We start from the raw sequence: 14,409 nt of genomic DNA, 5'->3' as shown, positions 1-14,409 counted from the left end.
TACACCAAAACAGAAAAAAAAAGAAAAGAAAGAAAGAAAGAAAAGACAAGACAGACAGAAAGAGAGAGAGAAAATCACCTTTTAAACTCGTCCACGAGCCAGTCAGAGCCACCCAAAGGAAAGCAGGCCCCAGTCCCTTCTGAACTCAGCCATTCTCCCTCTGGTGAGACAGGCTCTAGCCTGTTTCCAGAATGCCACTACCAGCTTCCCACACCTCCAACGGACCCCCTAACTCCAAAGTGTTGCCCACACCTAAGGATCCTCCCCCATGTGCTTTCCCCCAACACTGGCTTCCAGGTGAGCGAGACAGAAGCTGCCAGCAGAGTTCACTGCTTGACCATGAGGTGAAGGCCACAAAGACACCACCCGCTATCCCAACCCCAACCCTTTCACTTTTTCACTTTCTCCACAGGGAGAAAGGAGGAAATAAACTTGTCCAGCCTCACACCTTCCCTGGACAGGGAACTGGGGATCCATTCAAAGCCTGGTCTTTTTCTGTTGAATCACGCAGCCTGAGCAAAGTACAGATTAAATACTACATGTGAACCAGCATTATGTGAGGCACCAAGAAAGCACAAAAAATAAAACACGACTCCCGCTATCCAAAAGGTTATAATTTGAGGAGGAGAAAACACACTCACGAGCCAATGTGAATACCACTGATCCCCTTTTAACTAATCCCAGAGTGACACCTCCTCCAAAGAAAGCCAAGTTGTTGACAGAGTCAGGCCTTCCTAGTTACCTAGAAAAATGGCCCGGGGAGGTCCAGTCCACTGGAAGCAGATACAGAAACAAGCACTCCATAAATATCTGTGGTACCCAGCTACCTCTCTGAAACACAGCCCAGTGCTTTCAGGTAGGGAGAAATTGGTGGTGGGTGGTGGACAGATATGTGAGCGGACTGACACAGACACAGGGGCTTCCTAATGACTCTTGATCACCCAACTTTCCAGCTTCCCCATTTCTGCCCCTGACTTGAGTTCCCAGGCCACTCAGCCCACTGTGAGGTCTTACTGTGGGGATTACCGAGTCACAACCAGGCTGGGCAGAACAGGAAGTGAGCAAGTCAATTCGAGAAAGATCCAATCAGGGGATATTCTCTGGGCACCGCCTGGCCAACACCCACGGAGGGGTCCTGGAATACAAATACCCTGGAGTCTGAAGGGCGGTGGCCCCTCTTCTCACCACTTCAATTACATCTTCATTGAACTGGGGTATGAAAAAGGGAAGCAGGGATTGAAAATCTAGCCTTGTGGCCATAAGCCTGTGATGACTCATGCCACCTTTGTGTGCTCTAAGATGCTTTCCCATGTCTGTAATGCTTTTCATATCATCCTACACACTCACTGTCACCTCTTCTCACCCTAGCACACAGAAAAGATGTGCTTATTATGTGCACTTAGGTTTTGTTGTACTATTAAACACAATGACCCACTCCTATTATTATAACACAGGTTTTGCTGGAAACTCAAAAAAGACTTGGCTCTGCTGGCTCACAGTGAATCTGGGCTCTGCTCTTCCAAAACCTTTGTTCTCCAGATGTCAGCGTAAAGTTATGAACAGCTCTCCCCCTGAGCTAACTTACCGAGCAGTAAGTGAGGCAAGAAAGGCCACTCACTATATTTCTCAGCCTCCATGAAGTTGTCACTGGGAGAGGAGCCAAGAGGGAGGGGGCACCTTCGGAGACAAGATCGTAACTCACTGTCATCCGGGGAAGTAGAGAGGAAGTCAGGGAACTTGTGTCGGGAGTGGAGAGCTAAGCTCAACATGGACAAGGACAGAGAGGGGCACCTGGGATGGGAGAAGTGTGGCATCAGGACAACTGGGAGTGAAAGTTTAACTGCCCTCAAAGATGGCTGACAAAGATCTAGCATTCCTAGTGGACACCAAGCATGAGTCATCAATGAAGCACTGGTTTTTTAAACAGCAAGCAGGATGTAAGAGGGCAGACATAAGACTAAAGAATGTGGAAAACACTAAGGTATCTTGCCATTGGACTCTGCAGTAATCAGACTAATGTTTGAGTAAAAGAGCTGGAAAACCAGCAGATTCTAAAGAGAGGCACAAAAACAATAAATGGGTTACAAGATAATAGATCCATGAGTTCAGGTTCAGGAAAGAGATTATTTAGGAAGAAATAGTGTCAGAGAATGGAGTGAAGAATCTAAAATATGAAGCATTTCAGCCCAAAGCTGGTGATGAGATACTTTGTCTTCTCTGGAATGAAGAGGAAATGGGCTCAAAATGGAGCATAAGGGATCGAAGGTAGACGAAAGGAAGGATTTCCTGTGATTGAAAGGTGTCTTTAAAAATAGAACTAGGGTGGTGAGGAAGTGGTTGGGCTGGCCAATTCTGGAGGCCCATCTGCCCCTGAGAGGGTACACATTCCTTCACCACCCCAACTCCGTCTACTCCATTATCTCCAATGATCTGGATTAAAAAGCCAAGCTATTCCCTGGGCACACCATGTAAACCTCAGAAGGGCCACACTTTGGGAGCCCTAGCAGGAAAGGTGGTAGGAAGACCAGCCCCGAAACAGGGCAGAGAAAACAGAGAAAGGAACAAGGCAAGATGAAAGGGCAAAGGAACATGACCATTCTCTGCAACAGCACAGGTGATTGGGTGGTGGTTTTGTTGTTTGGGTTTTATCACGGGCTCCCCAGGTTAGCACTGCCAGGCTCTTCATCAACAAAGCTTCAGTTAAGAAAATCATTCCAGCCATCACCCATGAAAGTGTGGGTGCAAGTTCCTCTGCAAAGCACATGCGAGCCACCTCTGGCTCCCGCTGGCCATGGAAAGGCCATGTGTGATTAGTACAGTCAGCCAGGAATAAAAGTGGGAAGCCCCAGGCTCTGGGCCAAGTCTACCACTGCCTAGCAAGTAGCCTCTGGCACTCACTCCCCTGTTAGCCTCAACCTTTCTCATCTGTAAAATGACATGGTTAATGATATGACTTCACAAGTCTATGTCTACAGAGAAGATGCTCAATAAGTATTCACTTTGCCTTTCCACAAAGGAAACTATCTATGCTCAAAGAGTTGTACTTTCTTCTATGATTCCTCAGATACTCTTGTCGACTAGAGGAACAAGAACCTTACTCTAAAAGCCAATTTTAGGGGAGAAGAGAAAATTTTTAAAAGACTTTAATTACTGAAGGCCAGGGGCATTTGCTCATGCCTATAATCCCAGCAATTTGGAAGGCCACAGAGGGAGGACTGCTTGAAGCTAGGAGTTCAAGACCAGCCTGGGCAACATAGCAAGACCCTGTCTCTACAAAAAGCTTAATAAACAAAATAAAATAATTACTGAGATTTAGCTATCTTTTTAAAGAAAATATAATATTTGGCCCAGCTTTTTATCTATCAAACCTAGACCTAAAATCATCATCTCATTCCCTCTGTCAACGTCTGCTGAGCTCCCATAATGCATAAAACATCACAGATAAAGGAGTCACAGGATTAGACCTACAGTTCCATACCAGTGTGTTACAGCCTGTCATGAAGCAGACTCAGAGAATTTGGTTACTACTTAGTGCTAACATTTAATTTGCTTTTAAAATGTCTGCGTTAGAGCAGACTCAGGATTATGCCTGTAAGATGACATTCCAACTCACCTGTATTTAAATATGAATAAAGAGTGAGCAGAAGGGACCAGGTAAAAATGGCACATGGGAGGGCATCACACATGTGAATTTTATCTTCCCACACGCGAAGGCATGGTGGGACAAGACAGGAAGCATTGCTCTACATCTGAGAATCACCACACGCCAGAGAGGGCATGGGAGGTGACACACAAACCCAGCAGAGAATGTTGAGAAAGAGTTTTAAGAGCCTACTCATCATTACAGAGTTCACTTAAAAGTCCATCCAGAATCAGAATGTGGGATGGGATGCCACAAGGCATTCCTGGGGGCCAGGGGTAGATTTTAAGGACTCATCAATTACTATTCAAGTTCAAGTCAAGCTGGATAGACCCCATCCACATGCTGCTGCTCGATGGGCAAAGATCAAGAGGCAGTCGTTCACCACCAGCCATATTTCCTGGGGCTGCTTGTTACTGACGTTCTGTCATTCAAGGTGCGTCCTGAAGCCACAATAAGCACCAAATCTGCTCCCTACAATCCACAGCAAAAGGAGAGTTCCTTCTTTAAAAGAGAGATGGCACACATCTCTCAACTCTTGAGAGAAAACGAAGAGAAGTGGGATTTTTCAATCCTGATACCAGCAGGAAACAGGGAGTCTCTGGTAAGTAATACCAAACCAAGAAGCTTCTTTTCTCCCAAGTACACCAGGAACCCCTTTCAAATACAGGTGCTACAAAAAAAGAAGTAGGTGTGGAAGCGGGGCAAGAAAGGGAACCTGAGGACTATGCAAGCTCTGTCTATGGGTATCAACACCTTTAAGGCATTTTGCGGTCTTTTTGATTCTATAACCTCCATATTGAGAGGCATAAAACACAGAATATTACACCTGTCAGGTGCTGGACCCTGAACTATCTCCAGGCAGCTGAAAGTCAGTACGTCAGCCTTTTAATGACGTGAAAGTTAAAGATTAAAAACACGTTGGAACGCTTACTTTACGCAGTGCCAAAAATGTGTCTATAACCTGTAAGGAGAGATGGGTGTGGAGCATCATAGGAAAAAGGTGACTGCACTCATGCTGCAGAGAAAAAAATAAGGTCCTCGCTTGCCTGCCTGCCTGCCTGCCTTCTTTCCTTACAAGGGAAATTGCTCCTGAAATCTGACATGCTTTGCAACAGCAGTAAGTTGACCACTGGAGTGAGGCTGGAACCACTGGAATCTTGTAGATTTCTGAGGCCAATTCTGTTCTGACACACGAAGCTGGGAGCCACTGTTTTAGGAATTCACGTGGGCATGGGACTGTGCTTATTCAGAAAGGGCTCCAGGTCACATCCTGTATTCTCTTGAATTACTCCAATGACAATAAAAACTCAGTGAAGACAAAGAGATTGTTTTCGTAGGGCACTGCCGTTTGCCAATCCATAACTTAGGAACTCATGGCTATGCTTGGATAATTCTCTCTAGACTTGGAGTGTTAAAAGTTTGCACCTAGTTATTCTCCCCTCTCTGGCAGGAGAATCATGTCACTGGCAAGCAATTATTGTATCCTCTTCAAATAACTCGGCCTAAATTTTTATTTATGCCTATATATTTATGCACAAATGTGTGTATGATGTAGTACTATGGCTTCTTTTTCTGAAAATTGAAAAATTCAGAAAGCCAAAGATAACAGAATATACCTTGAGTGGCACATCCTTTGGGTAGGAATCAAAAATAATTGCAAAATTATTTATGCAGGAGTATTAAAATTTTCCTCAAAAGTTCCCAGGCAAATGGGTGCCTCTTTAATTTTCACCCTTACAATAAACTCTCCTGCAGGTTTTGTTTATTTTGAGGAAACATTTCACTTTTTTTTTCAAGACATGAGGTGTGAATGATGCAAAACAGTATTTGGATATGTAAACTGAATTATTTGCATAATGCATTACTAATCAGTGAGTATAAATTCTGGAGTCTGAGGACCTGAAATCAAGTGCCACCAAATTTTTAAAAGTCTAGATTATAAAAGTAAAGAGCATCACCCTTCGGTGGGATAATGTACACATTTGCATTCCGTTTATAAGAAGGAGAAATTATCCTCACAGAGTTTTCTGAGGAAAATTAAATAAGTGGCCTTTGATGTACACTGCTTTGCTCTGACTCAACATTATGAGGCATAAGGTCCTAAATTCATAGGCACAACCACAGAAGCACCAAGGAGTGAAGATATTTGCATCAAAAAGAGCAGACAGTCCCCGCCCCCACCCCATGTTGGTCGCCTACGGAACCTACAGGAATCCGAAGGGGCAGCCAGACATTCTGCCTATACCACCCATCAGATCAGCCACCAACTGAACCAAAAACCACTCATACCCTTCTCCAGTGGGTTCCCACCGGTGTTTTCATGCAAGCTCAGCCCCTTCTTTGCAGAAAAAAGATATTGATGTGCTAACAGTAGACAGAAGAAAAAATTATTCCAGCTCTGTACACAACCTTTGTAAACCCAGCATGATAAAACCAAGTCTGGGAAACTATTTGTCTAAACACTTTTTGGAAATGGATGATATGAAGGGGAAAGGAAAAGGAAAAGGAAAAGTGTAGCCTAGTGGTCAGCGCACACACACACACACTCACACACATCCTTGAGGGTGCCAGGTTACATTTCTACAACAGCTGCCTTCCATTGTCTACTGCCAGTGAAGCCAAACCAGCCTAAAATTTAATTTAATCTGCTGTAAACCCAAGTATCGGGCACTTAGATGGCAGCTAAAAGCGCCACTCTCAGATAACTGAGTGACACTTGCTAATAATAGCCTTGGTGTGAAGCGAGAGGGAGCGGACATTTTGTAAAACCAGAGGGACCTGGGCCTGGGCCTGGGAACAGCATGATGTGGTTAGGCCACTCTCAGCTTCCAGGCAGCAGATACAGCAGAGACCAGGCCCACCATGGCTCCCGCGTGATGGGCTGCACGAAGCCCACCAGTGACCTAGCTTTCAAGTCATACAGCAACAGTCCTGGCTTCTGCTAACCAAAAGAACAAAATGCCCCTTTCCAGCTCTGCAACTGTCACTCTGCTCCCTTTCATCTTCCATCTTGTGTCCCAGTCCTCCCTTAAAGGGAAGGCTGCTTAACCCTTGACATGTTCTTTGTCCCCTTCTTTCTGAGAGTGTGGTCAATCTCCTCTCAGGCTAACCATCTTTCTCTAATAGTCAGGAATCAAATGGCCAAAGGAAGGTCCCAGAGCCTTGTCTTCATCAACACTACCAGCCAAGTGAGCACGTCCCAGCTGCTTCTTCCTGAGCCCACCACGATGCACAGAGGCACCTGTGCTGAAACTCAAGCAAACGCCACATCTGACTCTGCCTTATGCACTGAAAAAGCCAAGGGATCTCTGTTCTTCCAGGAGAATGGGCGACAGTGCACAGTACAGATCCTGAAATGACCCCTTCACAATGAACTTACTGGAGCTCACAGGTACTTTCTTGCCCACATGACACTTGTCCCCTTGCTTCCTCTGAGCCAAACCCTTGGTGAAGAAGCAACACCAACTAAACAAGGTCATATTGCTCTCTACCAGTCAGGCAATGTCTTTATTTTCTGGAAAAATCTCAAATACTACAAAAGTAGAGAGAATGTTATAAATCAGTCCCCAAGTCCACATCTTCCAGCTCCAACCACCACAGCTCACAGTCGTTCTTGTCTTCTGTAACCCTATCGCCTCCCTAGCCCATTTTATTATTTAAGTTGACCCCAGACATCATATCATTTCATCAGTAAACACTTCTGTATGTATTTTTTAAACACAAGAACTTTTTTTTCTTTTAAATACAACCGCAAAACCATTATCACACCTAAAAATAATAAAGTGACAAATAAAGTCCTGCATTACCAAATAAGGGAGTTACTTTAAACTTAGAAATACTTCTTTCCATCTGGGTCATGTTTTGGAGGATCCCTTCCAGTGAGGTTCAAGACTGAAGCTGCCAAGAAAAGCTTCAGAGAATCACACTCTCTAAAAGGGGCCTTGTGGAAAGCCACCTTGCATGTCAGCCCAAGCTCCTGCCCCTTGCAGTCCTTTGCCCTATTCAGGGCTGAATGCACCCTCTGAGAGTCTCTGTGACAGTCTGCCCACATCGACTGCCCCACAGGCCCTGTGTCTCCCTCATTCCCCACCATGTGGCCCATCACCACATCAGACAAGCAGGTGCACTCCCAGTGTTCAGAAGTGGAATTCATTTGTCTTGGAAGAAAGTGTTCTCCTGGACGGTTCTGCACAGAATTCATTCACAGAGCATGTCTTGGATATACAGCTGACTAGATATGTCAGTTATGTTCCAAATGGGTTTTCACAGGTCAAGGTTCTGCAGGCAAGAGCAAATACTATTTTTAGACAGGATAAGGTCACAATGCTTTTAGAGACAGTGAGGTCTACAATAAAACCTATTGATCAGCCTCTGGAACTAGTGCTCCAGAGAGACACAGAGATTGAAACAAAAATTGCCTGGCCGTTTTCTCTGTAGACTCTGTGGGTACAAGCTTGCTGGACTTAATATCTTTCAGGACATAAAATAAGTAAGAAGTAACTGTGTACAGATTACTGAAGTCCATTTAACCAGATGCAGAGGCAGGTCACAGAAAATACACTCATGGCAGAACTGTAAAGACGGGAGATTTCAAGGCAACACGTGTTGCAACCTAGAGAAAGAATAAACACCAGTCTCTTCAACTCAGGGGAGGCACAAAGGACAGCCTGCCATCCAGGATTCCTGCTTGGGACTGTTGCTCCTAAATTAACCACTATGATCCTCAATCCAGGGCTATGTGAAAAATAGACTTTCAGATAAACAGTATGGAGATAATTTGCTTAAGTCAGATTTTGATGAAAAGTGGTTTCTACATGGACAGCTTTCAAAAACTTCTATATTGGTTTGATGGAATCGTGGTAAATTCTAAAGACTTTCCTACTCTCTCTCTCTCCCTTTCTACACACACACACACACACACACGCACACAACCAATACATATATTCATACATGCATATACATATGTATATATGTAGTATGTATATACATATGTGTGTATATAGATGCATATGTATATATGCTTTATCTTATGATGACAGTGTTGATATGTTTGGGTATTTTTTTTCAAAAAGAGATAATAAGCCTTGTATAGGTGTACCACACAAGACTCCAGTAAGCAAAATCATTCATTGCCAGACAAAACTTGAGAAATAAATTTAGAAATCATATGAGCACACAAGAGCTCAATCAAGTAAATGAATCACCAAGGCACAGAAAGTCACTGGAAAGTTACTTAACTAGCCCAAAGTTTCAAGAATTAACCAAGGTTTTAGCAGTAAACCCTAAATAATTTATTTAAGACAAATAGGAGCTTTAAGCACAGATATTAATGTCATGGACTATCCCATCTTAAACTTCAGCCAGAAATCTAAAACTTTGAAGTCAATTATGTTCCCATAAATACCTCTCCATTATCAGGAGTGCTTTATTGTTTTAGAGACTTGGGACCACAGGAACTAGTGTGAAAACTGGAGGGTATCTTCAGTTATCATCCACTCCCATCTCACAACCTAGCTTGCAAACAAAATATGCCATGGTAAATATAATCCATAGATCACATTGTGACATAGCTGACCCCATTAGTGAGCCAAGACTGTCCTAGCAGCAGCTTCTTATCATACATTAACAATACAACGGCTGATACATTTACACAATCACAATAAGGCGGGGGGGGGGGGGGGGGGAGAAGAGAGAACATCGGGCTATGAAATCCTAAACTTCATATCTGAATACATAATTTTGTCACCTATCTCTGGCATGAATGTTATCATGCTTTTATTTCAGGTAATAACGGAAGGGGAAAGTAGAACCTCTGGGAGGCTGCCACTCATTTGGCCTGTTATTTGCTTTTGCGTTGGGTTAGGGTTAAACTTCATTTTCCTTGCTTTTGTTTTTTTTTTTTTTTTCTTCTTGTTTCTTGTTTTTTAAGATTTTATTTTTTTGCCAGAGATAGAAGAGCATGCGAAATCGGAAACAGCTGATTATCAGTGCCCTTATAGAGCACGCCTATTAAAAATCCCCAAAACATTATAAATTAAAGAGGCAGTAATTTAAATAAATTACTTTTTTATTGAAGCTATAGATCTCAAGAGTGCCTGTGTCCTACAAGGAACACATATTTCACAACTGATTCATTTGCCCCTTACTCTGAGCACATGGGATAATAAAAGAAAGTTTTAGATCATCATTATCCAAAGGATAACTTTGAATGCCCTTTCTCAGCATGCTTCTGAAAACATCATTTCATATCTCATTCAATGCCACATATAAATGGTATTTGCTGGACAGTGTGGAAAACAGAAACATCCGTCCTAAAAGCCAATGGTAAACACCAAGATTAAAAAATGGATTGCAAAGATCGCATGTCCCAGAACAGGCCATATGCTTTTACCTACATGATGAATAAAAAAAGAACATTTTCCCTCAATTTATGCTGTCTTCAACACTAACAGAGGGAGAATTCTTCTAAACATGTTGCATTGGATGCCTTTAACAAGCAAAAATTCCTAACTCCAGGGACTCAGCATATGTAGGCTATGTCCATACAGAGAAACCAGCTTTTGGGAGGAGGAAGGAGGAAAATATCACTGAATTAAGTCAGTTAATTGAATTTAAAATACCTGGTTGTTTGAATTCAACTATTTCTTTTTCAAAAACGTACTTCTATTTTGATGTAGTTACATTTGCCCAAAAAAGCAAACTTGGAGAAAATACACATTACATTCTTTGGAGTTTTTCAAAAAAACAGCTTGCAACAATTAAAAGATGGAGAAAGCTTGTAAGGCTGGAAACTTCTGTGAATTATCACCATTCCATTATACTGCACTTCAGTTTTGCTTCCAGCAATTTGAAAGATGCCTTTAAGCTTTCTGTTGGGGAATCATGAATCCAAGCCTTAATCTCCACCATAGCTTCCATCTTTGAGGCAAATCAAGAAAATATTCTGCCGTCTTTGCAGGTGAGCCCCATTCAGCAACTAGATTCCAAAATATAGCAGGGAGGAAACTGGTCAGTGGTGTTCATACTATGCTAGAACATCATGGGGACTTAGAGGCCCACCCAGTTCAAACCATCTATTTTACCTACTTTACAACCCACGGAAACAAATGCTAACAGGTGAAGGGAGCCCCAAATCTCACAGCACGACACAATAAGGGTCAGAACTCAGGTGTCCTGGTTTTCAGATCAGTGTCTCTTTGTTAACACTAAAAGTCAAAGTTTGGTTCTAGAAAATCTGTAATGCCCAAAAGACCTTAAATGCCCTCCCCGCAAACCAGTCTTGGTAATTTCTCCATGGTTTTCACAGAAGGGTAAATGTCTAGTTGGAAGGCCTTTACTAATTTTTATGTTATCTTCTTCCTTCATTCATGTTTGGTAATCAAAAATAGTTTATCATAATGCTCTCAATTGGAAGGTCTTCATACTACAGGCAGATACTGTTATTTTCTGGTAGAGAATGGCAGCAGAGTTGGGAAAAAAGAATGTGGTTTTTTTTCTAACCACAGTAGGTTTTTTCTATAACAATGATTTCACTTTCTAGATATAAAACAGGCATGGTTTCTCTCACCCTGAACTTCTGCAAAATCTAGATTTGATCAAATTCAGAAACTGGTGATTTGATCAAATTCAGAATCCCATATTTTGGGATGATGTGTTCTAGCAGAAAGCCATTGGTTGGCTATATTTTGCTCTTTCTTCCCCAAAAGATTTTTAAATAGTTTTCATTTTTAAAAGGATTTCAACTTCAGATTGTGCCCATGCCAAAGTCTCTATACATCTAATCAATCAATAAATAAGACAAACAAAGCAGCATATGTTTATCCTTTACCATTTGGGAAGTGTACATTAATTACGCAGATTGTCTCCTATGCATCTCCCCCCACCCCCTCCGCGTCGCAGACAGCAGTGCTCAAAAGGGTCCGCAAAATAAAAACGTATGGGGTAATTAAATGGATATTTATAATTAGAACTTAATAATTTGCATCAGGGACAAATGAGCTCTGATTTTAATCTGCAGCGCATTTAGATTAGCCCAAAGATAGTGTAATTTGATGGTTTATAGGCCTCCTCTCGGATTATGAAACAATACCAAGCCTTCAAGTGCAGTGTGTCTATGTCAGGAGTGTGTTAAAGAAGAAGATGCAATGAAAATGTTTGACAACGTGAAAGCAGCCATAAATTACATGACAACTGTGTAAAAGTCATGATGAAACAAATAAAGGGCTGACCTATAATGCGTCTGATTCATTGTGACACACACAACTCCCTGCACTAATCTCTGCCCAGCAAACGCATTCTTAAGCGGGGAACTACTTAGCACCAGGAACATTGTAAATTATCACTAGTCAACAGCATTGATTTTTAGTCGACATTTCAATCAGGTTGAAGTAGAAATACTACCCGGCTCATCCAACAGCCTCTTAACCAGTCCACTGCCCCTCTGAGGTCTCCTTGGTTATGGCTTTGTTAAATTTCCATTGCTCTCACCATTCGATATTTATTGTAGCTTTGCCACATCCAGGCACTTGGCCTGAAGGGTCACCGGCCTGCCTCTTGGGACATTAAATTTGTGCTTACCTAACGAAGGCAGAAACAGAAAAAGAAAAAGAAACAAAAGGCCATCATCAGAGATGTGGCCTGATTTTCACTGATTTTCAAGGGAAGAGAAGGAAAACTAGGGGGTGCGAGCAAGGGAAATAAGAAGGGTTCTAAGGCCATGATATGCTTTTTATCATTTCGGTCTAGGAGACTCAGCAAATAAAACTAAGAGCTTCTCCTCCAGGGTGACAAAGGAGAACCACTACACTCTTGACCCAGGGGTATACAGAGACAACGAAGAGGGCCAAGAGAAGGGGTGAGAGGGAAGGGCTTGCATGACCTCCATTGAGGACATCCATGCCCCGGGACAGAGTGCGAAGTGAAAGTGAAGCTTTGGAGCTCTTGACCCACATGGGTTCTCAGCAGCCACCTCCATCCTACCTCAAACTCAGAAGACAACCTGGATGTGAGCGACAACTTCTTTGTGATGGATCTGAACAGCCTCTCTTGGTTCTAGCAGAAGGACTTACCAAGTGAGCAGAGCTCCCATCCAACACTCGTCAGTGCCGAGGCCAACTATTCTACTCCTCCCACGGGACCTCCACATGCAGTAGGCGCTTCTCAACTACCAAATGATTCTGAAATTCTATCAGTGGAGGTCTATGATGGCCCGGCCAATTCGAAAGGATGGAGAGTACAGGAAAACAGTGACATTCGGTTTTGGAATACATTGTGTAATCCATCTGCAACGAATCTCAGGTCTTGCTTCAGCAAATATTAATAGTGTCAGGGCAGCCTGTGGAGTGACTGGGAGAGGCCACCATGCAGCTGAAAACTTGCCTCTGGGGAAGCCACATGCGGATCATACGGAGCTGTTGACTGCAGTTTCCATTCAAAACTTCCCTCAAGTTTCCAGCATGCCTTCCGGACTTGCCTTACCACAGCACTTGTTCAGCCAGAAATGAAAACCTCCTCGAAGCAGATTATGATCCCCCAGTACCCATCGTCCTCAGAAGCACCCCTGCCATGCACACTCACTCACACACAGTCTCTCCCTCCCTGTATAATTCTGATTCTCCCCACCCTTTGAAGGTACAATCTGAGAAGTGAATGCCACAGAGACAACATACAGAACTGCTGCAGGCCAAGTCTCACCACTCCTTAAAAGTCCTAGCTTGGCTTCTCATTCAGCCCACTGCAGTCTCCTAACCAAGCCACACACAAACAGTAAAACCTCCTCCCTCTGTTTTTCAGGACCCTCACTCGATTTCTGGCTCATTCTGGACAGATGGGGAAATGACTACTTGCAAAGCAGAATTCCTTACATTGCAACTTTTCCCAACAGTTCCGAGCTCCTTCAATATGCCCAGAACTGGAGGGGAACATTCTTCTCTTTCCCAGAAGATTGAAAAACTTGACCACAGAACCCATGGGAGGGACAACTGTCCAGCACCAGAGCTTCCTGCCCAGTTGTTGCCTGGTGCCGCCGAAGAAAGCTGCACACGTACTGAGGCGGTAGAAGAGGATGGTGGCCGCAGGCCAAAGGATTGAACAACTGTGGACCCTCAGTGAAGTCATTTAACCCTTGATGAACCCCAATTTTCTCCTCTACCAAATGAGGCTAATAGGAGTGTTTCCTTTCCGGGGTTGTTGTGGGATGGAATATCAATGTGTCAGATACATGGTAATGACAACAGCAATTCTGGAGGTGCAGCCCCCGGAGCAAGTAATGTCTGTGCTTTCCCTCATTTACTTCTCACATGGACTCTGTAAGGTAAGGGACCTTGAGTTGTCTCCATTTCACAGAGAGGTGAAATGATTCCCCCAGACTCTCCCAACCAGTTAGTGGTGATGTAGAAATCTGAACCCAGAGTAACTGCGTCACACACCCAGGCACAAGCCTCTCACAAGGCAGCACATGCCTATGGGGAGAGGGGACTCCCACCCACTGAGGGAACTGCCACCAGAAACATAATGAGGCCCTGAGCTCTTTAGAGCCCCACCTGCCCTGCTCTTCTCTCATCCCAACCTGCTCACCCCATAGTGGGAGAACTACATTGAGACCCCAGGAGCACACAGTTCCAAGCCATGAGTCATAACCGTAATAGTAATGAGCTTTTGTGACATGTTTTACCATGTGCCCAGCACTGAGCCCAGCACCCCACGTGCTCTCATAGGATGCTCAAAGGCCCTATGAAGCGAGCCCCGTGATCCACCCAACTTTACAG

At 43.6% G+C, this 14,409-nt stretch overlaps 1 protein-coding gene across 21 annotated transcripts in view; it reads right to left on the bottom strand.

Annotated features, from left to right (window-relative positions):
• Positions 1–14,409, bottom strand: part of BCL11A (BCL11 transcription factor A) — a 100,641-nt gene that overhangs the window by 61,518 nt on the left and 24,714 nt on the right. The window lies entirely within an intron of this gene.

Source organism: Macaca mulatta, chromosome 13 (assembly GCF_049350105.2).
Source record: "Macaca mulatta isolate MMU2019108-1 chromosome 13, T2T-MMU8v2.0, whole genome shotgun sequence".
Lineage (NCBI taxonomy): Eukaryota > Metazoa > Chordata > Mammalia > Primates > Cercopithecidae > Macaca > Macaca mulatta.
The sequence above is the reverse complement of the archived record's forward strand: the minus strand, read 5'-3'. Positions and strand labels throughout refer to the sequence as shown.